This window comes from Tinamus guttatus, unplaced genomic scaffold (genome assembly GCF_059628265.1).
Source record: "Tinamus guttatus ecotype Peru unplaced genomic scaffold, ASM5962826v1 Tinamus_guttatus_pri_ptg000510l, whole genome shotgun sequence".
In the NCBI taxonomy this organism is placed as follows: Eukaryota; Metazoa; Chordata; class Aves; order Tinamiformes; family Tinamidae; genus Tinamus; species Tinamus guttatus.
In genome coordinates this window covers 2259243-2270287 of record NW_028289044.1, presented here as the reverse complement: position 1 = coordinate 2270287, position 11045 = coordinate 2259243, and the positions used below count along the sequence as shown (strand labels likewise).

General features: G+C 42.2%; 1 long non-coding RNA gene across 1 annotated transcript in view; it reads left to right on the top strand.

Annotated features, from left to right (window-relative positions):
* The first annotated feature begins 679 nt into the window (after nucleotides 1-679).
* Nucleotides 680-11045, top strand: part of LOC148592825 (uncharacterized) — a 168496-nt gene continuing 158130 nt past the window's right edge. Inside the window, exon 1 of the long non-coding RNA XR_015913886.1 lies at nucleotides 680-824. This is a non-coding gene — a long non-coding RNA (uncharacterized LOC148592825). The remainder of the gene's footprint in view (nucleotides 825-11045) is intronic.

The window sequence follows — 11045 nt, the reverse complement described above, 5'->3', positions numbered from 1 at the left end:
GACTGAAGGATTTTCTTTCACTGTGTAGTATTGGGTTATGAATGTTGTCATAAACGGTCATAAAACATTTAAATCATTTCTGGGGTGGAAGGTGAAAAGGTGTTTGGGGTTTTTGTTTTAACAAAAGAGCAAGCCTTAACTCAAGCATGGCTAAAAGTTTAAGCAGCTTGAAAATGAGATGTACAAGAATACGCTGTAGTTTAATAGCTGTATGATGCAAATATATGCCAGTTGGTAAAGTTACCAGTGGTATCAGATCATGTATAAATAAACATGTAATCTATCTATCCTTGATTCAGGAGCCTATTGATTGAGCTTAATTCTTTAAAAAATTAAATATGGATCACTTAATGACTCTGTCTCCAAAAGTATTGGTTTGCAAAGTTATTCCTGCATTTGATTTTTTTTTTGAAAAAAATACTTCAGCCCACAACATGAATTTCTTTGCTTGATTTATTTTGCTGGAGGAAAGATTTTAAGTACCTTCATGTTATAATTATTGGAATTTGAGACCATCATTGGATTAAATATGACACATAAGGGAATGGAGGGAGAACATCTCTATTTGGAAGGGAAGCCTAAGTGGGGAATGGAGCTGGATTTTTTTTTTAATATAAAAATCAATCCCATTCTTCTCGATGGTGACCGAGGACAGGACAAGGGGTAATGGGTGCAAGCTGAAACACAGGCAGTTCCATCCCCATGTGAGGAAGAACTTCTTTCCTGGGAGGGTGACAGAGCCCTGGCACAGGCTGCCCAGAGAGGTTGTGGAGTCTCCTTCTCTGGAGATCTTCAAATCCCACCTGGATGCCACCCTGTGCCACGTGCTCTGGGTGTCCCTGCTGGAGCAGGGGGGTTGGACTAGATGATCTCTAGAGGTCTCTTCCAACCTCAACCAGTCTGTGGTTCTGTGATTCATTTACATCTGAACCCTTTAGGATTTTCCTCTTAATTCTTCCTGAAAGAGAACCATAAATTCCCTCTTGAGCTTGGGAGTGCAGCTGGATGGATTTTGTGTGCGCTTGCATTTCATACGCCACGCACAGAAGTCCTGAGCAGTCTGGGGCCCTGCGCGCCAGTCACTGTTACGGCATCGTGTGGCGCGTGACGGGTTACAGAGAAACCTCCCTCTTCAACGCGGCCCTGTGAGGAGCTGCTCGTACCTGCTGCTGGATCCGTGGCGTTCGGCGCGGCTGATAGAGCAGCCGCCGTTACCGGAATAACCGGGGCCTGGCTCTGCCCCGGTTCACGCAGCAGGTTGTGCGGAGCGTTTGCCATGCGAAAGCGGGACCGGTAGATGGCCCCACAGGAAAGAGCTTTGGAGCGGAGCAGGCCCCGCGTTCACATGCTCGCCATGTGACTTTGAACACTACATCATGTAGGTATGTGGAAATAAAGAACCCCTTAAACATTACAATCTGGCTGCTGTGATCAAGTTCTCTCATGGTAATAATCCTGGATTTAATGAACCTTTTGAATTGTGAGCTCAATCGAAATATTTCTAGGATCAGAGTTTCCAGGGCTTTGCTTCATGGGAAGAAAGGAGAGGAGGTGATTTTATGTGGCTCTTTCCCCATTCACCTCCCCCATCTTCTTAGATACTGATTTTCTTGCTTCTCTAGACCTGTGCGTGTGATAAAGAAAGTTGAGGAGACCCCCACCCAAGCTATCACTTCTTGTTTCTTTTCTGCTTGTACATCTTTTGTTCACTGAATCTTTCCCAGGTTTGGGTTTTTTTTTTAAACATCTGGAGTCTTTTTTTTCTTTTCCTCCTTTTCATAATTTCTGCCAGGTTTTCATTTTGACACTTCCTGTTACTTTTCTTTGATTTCCATTCTCTCTCTCTGATTTATGATCCTTCTCTCTGGTGAGCCAATGGACAGAAACTAGAATCCAAGTGCATCCTGTTCTGTATATCTCGTAATATTGTTACACAGTTGTTTTCCTTTAAGTCAGTGATTTATGCCAGAAGACTTCACTCTCCTTGTAAAATGCACTGCAAGGCTGATAAGTTAAAAGTGCTCAAAACTCTCAGCCAAAGTTTGTCAGAAAAAAATACTGTGACTTTCTGTAGCTGCAAGGAAGTTTTTATCTGTGGTTAGGATTTCCAGATTCTCAGTGTCTCAAGGGTGACTTAGTCATAAAAACTGTGTCAACACAGGATAATCAAGCTGTAGGTAATTAAGGCTGTTATCTGGGCGTCAGCCGCGCAGTGTGTCTGTGTTCTCCCTGTTGTGTCAGGTGTAGTTGTGGCACGCATCTGTTCTTAGGCTGCATCTTACGGCAGTTACGACCCTTTCATTAACTAACTACCGCAGAGCATCTGGGTCGGCTTGCATGAGCTCTGGTGTGTGAGTGTTTTCAGGGTCCCAGCGAGCTCAAACTCGCTAAAAAAAATGCTTCTAAGTTCTTAGGCTTCCATGCCATTCTTCAGGAAACTTTCACAAAATGGATGCCAGCCTGAACCCCCTAGCTTGGCAAGAGCTGTGGGAAGCAGTTTGAAGCACAGAAGGCAATTCCGGCGTCACCCCGGCACTGAAGAACTCTGCTGTTTCTGCACTGATCGTGTGACTCTAGATACAGCTACCTGAGCGTAGCTGCATAACGACTGTCCTCGAAACCCACCCGAGGAAGGATCATTTTCCAACCTGACCCATGACTTATGTGGTAGTTGCACGCTGCTTGACAGGCTGCAGTGCCCAAAAGACTTCACAAACTGTGGTTCTTGTGCCTCGGAGATGGGCATATTTTACCACTGCGGGTCCAGAATATGAGGCTGCTGCAGCGAGGGGTGATTAACCTGTGGAATGTGCTGACGTGGGACAGGTGCCAGACCCTGGCATAGTTATTAAGGAAGTTCAAAATGGGTGCGGGGCAATTGGTTTGATTAGCAGTGCACAAGAAATGGCCAACGTTCCCTGGCAGAAAGGCATCTGAGGTTGCTGAAACGAACCTGGGGAAATGGGTGGCAGGCTGACAGACCACTTGATGGAGGTGTAACCCAGGGAGATCATGGCACGCACGTACGAGCAAATGCAGTGTGACAGTTTTTATTCAGTGGCCTAAATGTAGAAAGAGCCAGACATGTCAAACCTGATTCATTCATGTGCAGACGTTAGCAGGAGCCGTGCTGGGGGCAGTAATCTACCAAAGGCAGGTTACAGAACTGCTAAGGCTGAGGGAAGCAATAGCTTTCTTTTACTTTCTAAAAATCCAGCATGCAAAAATAAAAGCAAAAAAAAAGGAGTCCCATGCTTGTAAATGCTCCTCTCAGAGGTTAAAAATCTGCATATTACCCGAGGTTTACCTATGGCAAATTAAATTCAGCTGTACTAAAACTCTTTTTACAAACACTGGTATCGTCAAATCCCTTCAAGAGCAAGTAAATTAGCACTGAATAATCAAAACTCCAAGAAAGCACAGATGAGAGATGCTGGAACCATTTTGTGGTGGCTTTGAAAATCAGAGCCTGCTTGTCCATGGACAAAATAAGATTAATGAGTGCAAGACAGTTTGCAGAGAAGATGGGTGACAAAAGAACAGGATAGGCAAGATACAGCTTTCGTTTACTGTATTGACTCTCTTGCTGAAGACAGTTTCTTCTGTAGTAGAGAAACACCTACATAGTTCATTGCTGTTCTTGTTTTTTGAAGTCCCTGACCTGGAAAGCTTGTTCCAGCAGCAGTTTTCTTGACCCGTTTTAGAAGTCTTTTGGTCATGGCTCTCAGCCGTGCTGCTATGGTGCCAGCCTTGCCCAGCCAAGGCGAATTGTTGCTACGGAGAGATAAAAACATGGCCTGGGCAAAAGCAAAAATAAAGCAGAGAATGAAAAAGCAGCCCGAAGAGAGCAGCTCAGATTTCACTTTATGACCTCAAATTTGTGAGGTTTTGTTGAAATTCCTAGAAAGGATGGTGTAATTCAGTCTTTCATTTGATCTCAAGAAGGAACCTTGACTGAATTGAGACAAAAGGTATTACAGTGTTTCTTTCAGCTCAGTCCTTCTTTCAGCACCCTGCTTCTTACCCCAAAGAGTTTCCTTTGTTCTGTTTGGTTTTGAAGAAGAATGTTTTGAAAGTTAGGATGGGCAGGAAACCTCATGCATCTCAAGCCTGTCCATCAGTCAGGGCTTGCTTTGACATGTGACTTCTGCTAATTTCTAGTTCTCTTCTTTTGACACACTACATAATAACAGGAAGGGGTTTTTTTCTTTTATTTAAAACTTTTTGGCAAAAGCAAGGAGTGAAAGCAAGCTTAGGAGAGCAAAACCTGAGACATTTAGAACTTTATTGCTCTAAAAAGTGTTTGAATGCCACCTCAAAAGTAAACAACCTCCTCCCCACTTAAGAGACCGCAGTTGTTTAACTGTGGCTCTAGTGATGCATGCTACTTGCATACTGTGGTAGTCAATGATAAATACATACCTCTGCACAGGAAGAGAGATTATCTTTATTATATCATGCATGAACTTCCTGAAAAATCTTACCTGAGCTGTAACAGGTGTCATCCGAGGCAGTTTCACCCAAGTGCGAAGCCAGTTGCTAAATGGCATTGAACAGGTTGGGTGGGAAACAGAGACCACGTATGGTGGTATTAGTTTGGTACTGCTCCTTGGCACACTCAGAAACGCCAGAATGCATATGCAGAGAAAGAAATTGTAAATCTGTAATCAAAAATACGCCTCCCAAATTGGCTATTGCTTAATATGGTGATTTTTTGGTCTATTTAAAGATGTGCGTGGAAGTGGTTTTGATACAGGGCAGTAGAATTTTAAGGGTTAACCATAGATCATTTATTGTCCTGTAAGACATTTTGTCAGAAAATCAATTGCATCCAGGTTTTCTGAATATTTTTACAATGCAATAATTCTTGTAAATTAGTTGGCAGATATATCAAGGGGTTCCAAATGATATCACAAAAATGTATCAGATTAGCTAAAAACTATAGCCAGATTTTTTTCAAAGGGAAGCAGATGAAAATAAGCATTAGTGCACTGAAAGAAGTCATCCACAGAAAGTTTTAAAATATCTGTAGTTTCTATTAGTCTTTTTAAGACTTCCCCTGAGCTACTCTATTTCCGTGTGCTAATGATTCTTAAACACTGAACTCTTAAAGGAAGAAAGAAAGAAAGAAAGAAAAAGAGTAAGTTTCTTAATCACTTTTAGAGCTTACTTTTAGGCTTCTAGAAATCACAATGAAGCAGCTTCAAAACTAACTCCGGGTCTGTACGTTTCAATGGCCCCTGAAGGGCCACAGACTTCATCATCATCAGACTTCAGCTCAGGACACGGGTTCCTAGGGCAATGTGTAGCCTGTACCTCCCAGTCTCCTGATGGTACATTCACATTTAGCTGTCACGAGCTGTGACAGGTACTTGAGCCAAATACGACAACCTTTGCAGGAATTTCTTGCGGAGCAAAGTGAAAGCAGCCTTTCTTTGAAGGCTGTGGAAACCCTTCCTTCCTGTGCTGCTGCTGAAGCTCTGCACCCTTTGATGTTGGAGAAGGAAGTGAGCGCAACAGACAGCTCAGAAATCCTGATCCAGGCAGTCTGGGTTCATCTCAGAGGAGAGAAAAGAGGAGGGAAAAATTAAAAGGTCCATTAGAGCTGTCCAATAAAACCAGAAACGTCACCAAAATTGCAAGTGCCTGCCTGAAGGCTTAATTCTCACATCATATGCAGTCAACTTGTTTTCATGAGGCAACACACTGGTGTAAACCTAGGAATAAGCATTGCTACAGGTAGCTACTACGCTGATCCTGCGCGTGGACTACTGCAGTTTTAAAATAAAAATCCAGACCAGAAGACCAGACATGTTTTTAATTTTACTTTGAGCTTTATCACTCAAAACTGGACTTTTCTCTTTATTCAGAAGGAGAATTTGAATAGTGTGCCTTACTTATCTTGTGAAAAATGCCTCAGGTTCTGTTCCTTTTCACTAATGGAGTGCATTACTGCAGCCTGTGGGTGCACTGTGAATAATGTTGCAGATCCCATCAGAAAAGCAGAGGTGCTGGGAGATGCTTAGCTATTGTATGGAGCCTTAAAACACTAAAATATCATAGTGAGATAATGTTTGGGGAAGATGTTCCAACATTTACATTCTTAAACAAGGCACAAAGATACTACTAGTACTGTTTGCTGTCCTGCTTCAAATACCTGAGACATCCCTTCCAGAGATAAAGAGGTGGATTCAGTTCCCATGTGGAATTCTTTCCAAGCTCCGTGATCATATAGGATAGCGAGGAGCCTAGCATGTGGACCAGGACTGACACGGGCTTTAGCTGTTTCTATGGGTCAGCAGTAAATCTGGTTCTTGGAGGGTTCTGCATAAATGGAAGCTGTGATTCATTTGCTATCTGTTTTGATTTCTTTCTAGCTAATTTCACACAGTGTTAAAGTCCCTTTTTTTTTAATTGTAAAAGCTATAGGCTTGGGATTATTTCATATAACTCAGACTGCACATTAAAATACATCCAATAATATGAAGAGAGAAGTATAATGTGTGCCTAGCATTAGTAGATATTTCAAATTACAGCTCTCTTTCTGTATTTAAAATGCTCATTTTCTAAGACCTGAGCATTTCAAAACATCAGCATGTGGCTCAAAGAGGACCTCGGTGTGTGGAAGGTTCCAGTCCTCAGACCCTCCTCTGGTTTTGACTAAGTATCTCCTCTACCTTCTCCACTGCTTTTCCCTGCTTGGCTTTGCACTCTGGGCCCTTACCATTTGTTTTTGTGTGGAATTGTTTACTTTTTGATGTATTTCCTATTAAAATGTAGTAGCAGACCACAGGAGAGAATAAAGCTGCACTTATGCTATATTTGTGTTTTAAATTCCATTCCACTCAGAGTAAATGTCAATCTTCATTTTGAAATATTGTATATTTCTTAATCCAGCCTTTCTTTTGTAAAAGTTAAGCCACCAAAAACTGCAAGAATACTGTTCCACAGTACAAGGAGGAACACTGCTAGTCTGGCCAAGTCGCTATCAAAAATATGCAGAAAATAATCGTATGAATTTATTTTTCTCCAAATGTTTTCTACAGACAAGATCCCAGACTGCTTGATTAACTACAGGGACTACAAAGACAAAAATTTGGGCTAGAAGTCTCAGGACAGTAGCCAGGTTTCATGTGATCTTCAGGGATAGGAACAAAAAACTCTTCCAAAAATAGTAACTTCCATTTCACTGTTCAAAGCCCTGAATTCCACTGTTAGCTGGATTTTAGAGTTTACTGAGAAGCAAGAGAAGTAACTTTTCTCTGCAAGGTCATAAAACTGATGACCATTGAAAACTGAGTCTCATCCAGAGGTATTTGTAAAATTAATTTACATGTTTTCAAGAATGAACATAAGTTTATGGGAATGTAGATGGGGAGAGAGGGGGGTAATTAGTATCTATTTCCTCCTTTACAATCACCAAAATGTTAAGGCCAGGGAATCTTTACAAAAAAATATGAGCTTCAGCCAATCTCCTGTCTGGAGCTTGACTTCCCATCTAAAACAGGAGCTAAACATGCTTTTTGACCTCACATACAGGACATACCTTTGTTCCAAAATAGATCATTAAAGAAAACCCGTAAGAGAATCCCCACTGAACTTTGATTATGATCATCTAAAAAAAAAATCTTGCTTTCTACCTTCTCTATAGACCAGAGTAGGCACCCTTTGATTGGCTGGATCCCATTCTAGATGTACATTAAGGTTTTGTTAGAATCGGGTTTCTTCACGTGGAAAATACATGGGAAATGAAAGACAGCCATTTTCTCTGGCCCTTTTGGCATCAGGGTAGTTTCCCCACAAATATCAAGCAAATTGTCCTACAGAAAACTCTGAAGGATTTTATTTCCCTAATAAAATACTTTATGCAAAATATTTTAATTTTTAAGTTAATGAAGTTTCCATTACATCTGGCTGGATACCCCTCTCAAGCCTTTGAATACCTCTGGATAAGTTTCTAGGGTAGGCTTTTCTCTGAAATCTCTTCTAGGCACAAACATGAATTCTGAATAGATTCCTTTCCACTAATGAGCAAAACCATTAATCTCCACTCCCTGCCACTTCACATTCGAGCTGGATGCTGAAGGAAGAAAACTGGCAGCGCTTGGAGAGCGAGCCAGGAGCAACGAGGAGTGCCAGCTCATCTAGAAAAAAAAATAAACAAATAAAAATAAAAAGCTAAAGAGCTCATGTGGAACAATTCCTGGTCCAAATAAATCAGACAAAAACTCTCACTCCAACATCAGTAACTGATGGAAACAAAAGCTGTCATGCTTCTGCGTGTATTCCTGCTTCATGGATAAGCAACTGAAAAAAAAATCAAAAAAGGAAGAAACCTGCAACTGTGACAGTACATACATGAACATCACTTCATGAGAGAAATAAAGCACGGAATTAAAATTTATGGCTTCCCAGTAGCATTGCATATCCTGGGAACAGTGAATGTTTTGTTCCTTCCCCAAAAGACAAGTATTAAGATCATAAAACCGAACTCAACTGGAGTAGCAAATTGATTCTAGGCTCTCTGGTTCTTCCAGGCTGTGTCATGCAGTGCAGAACCAGTGATTGGTTGCCTAGGGCAGCAAAATATTAGGAATAACACAGTATTTAGTAACTGTTGATTAGGAGCGTGCCTCTGAGAGGGGAGGTGTGTTCGTGTGCTACTCTGCTTAGCGCAGCAGAAACCCTAGAATTGAGTCAGTCCTGAGTGTTGCATTTCTAGCCAACTTTCCAGCAGCAATGAACTAATAGCATTTCCAAAGGTTAAGATTTCTGTAACTTTGCCAAATGGTAGGGTCATGCCCTGTTTTTCTGCTAATACAATTTGCTTCCATCATTTTTTTCTCATGACCTTTTCCCCACTACTTGCCACCATACATTTTTGCCTCTTCCTGTATTACTATAGACTTCATGCATCCTGCTCACATTATCAGCTTCACGTTTGTGTTTTGCTCTGTCAGGGACAGTAAATGCTACAGAACTTCTGTAGCCACAGAAAATCTGCTTAAGGCTTAGTTGCTAATCACGCAATAGACTAGGTAGCCTCAAAACTTCAGGCGTGTGCAAAGTGATTTATGTGTTGAGCCTCTGCAGGCTTAAGTGCTGTTTTAATGGAGTATTCTTGTGTCGGTAGCAAGCACGTAGGCACATAGAGACATTGCCCTGATGTTTACCCTTATGATTTGGTGGCACCAAATCTTCTTTTATGATCATAAAACTCTCTTTTATGACACAACCCTGCCTTCTTCTAGAAGCCTCAGCTCCTGATAAGGACACTTTCTCCTGACCCGCAGAGCGCTCTGTAACTGCAGGCTGCAGGAGAGTCTGCCCTTTGCTCTGACACACCTGGTTATGGCCAGAGACAGGATAATGGTCTGGGTACATCACCGGTGTTATCCAAGATTGCATGTCTTTTATAAATTTACTAGGCCTTTATTGTTGGAGGATATACAACAGGTGATTCCAAGCTGATGAAGCTCTTTTTGCTGCATCTGAAACTTTTTCTTAATGATTTTCTTTTCCAAGTAAGATCTTTTAACCTTTTCCCTTTGGATGCTCTTACTGATACAGCAAATGTGTCATGAATAGGTCTTGGAGGCCATGCAAGAGATCAGGGCTTTGATATCTCCTGGCTCAACCAAGCCATTTAGTAGCAAGTATGGAAATTAGAACAGGTCATGTATTTGCTAGAAGCGATACTATGCACTTGAGCTTAGCTAAGAGAAAAAGTGCAAATAAAGGATGATCCCTGCCCCAAGATGTCACTCTGCTGAGCAGGTGTCTCTGAAGAGTAATAATGGTGAGCATTTACTGTGCTTTTGTGTTGTTTGTTGTCCCCATAATTCCCTCATGCTCTGAAAAGTCTTCAAAGCCATAATTCTGGTGTGACTGTTTTGGCTAATTAGAAGTTCAAAATGTTTATATTATGCACATGAGCACAAGTCATTTTTTGTGACCCAACAGAGTTTGCAAACTGCACTAGCAGAGGAACTGACGCTTTGAGCAGGAGTTGGCCCCAAGCTCCAGAGAAGCCCTCAGGTATGGTGAGCTGCTGACCACACTCTGCAGGAGAAACTTATGGAGGAGAGCACTACTGTACAGTTGTGAAATCCGCAAGTTTACCCCAGCCATGGGATTTGTACTAGTTTCCAGATCCTTGGCTTCCTCAGGCCATTTCTGGAGACGGCAGTTCTGCACATGGCTGAGTTTTCTGCACATAAACGCTCCAGGTGCAGCTTTAATGAGTTAGTGAAACAGTAACACTCTACTGCCCGTGCTCATTACTTGATTTCCAAATCCTTGTAACTGTCAAGTCAACAACAAAAATTTCCTCCAGGACCTGGCCCCGCACAATACTGAGCACATTTTCATAGCAAACGTCAATGTTTGAGACTGCCTTTTGCTTTTGAAGTCCTGTTTGGGGTAGGGGGGAGGGAAAAGAGGGAAAAGGCCTACATATATTTTCATAATGAGGAAAGGCCTTTTTATTTTTACTTCCTACTGACTCAGTAATGGCTGAACTTTGCTTCCTTTCTTCTTTTTAATGAAATGTTCCAAAACAAACAAAACCACACAGTCCCAAGCAGCTGCATTGCCTGGAAATCTGGAATCAAGAGGCGATGGTTTCATAAAGTCAGTGACTGAAAGTGAGGCTATAATCAAAGCCATTTCCCTACCTCGACCTCTGTTCTCACTCTGGCTTTTTATACAACCTGTTGCCCAAATAACTTGCGTGAAAAGAGGCAACATCAGGAGAAGGCCCTGTTGGTGAGGAAAGGCATATTCCAGCGATGGGCACAGCTGCAGGAGAGGAGCTCTGCAGACACACCATGCAAGGTAAGGAGCTGCTGGGGAGGAAGCTGACAAATTCTGAGTGACAGATTATATGGTGGGGCAGAGAGGAGGCCGACAGCGAGTGGGTGGGAGGCTGGAGCAATTTGTCAAGGAGCTGTGAGACAGGCGAGAGCTTCCTGCAGAAGTAGGAGGGAACGCGGTTGAGCTGCAACCTCTAATGGAGGGGGGAGTTGCCTGAAATGCGCTAGTCC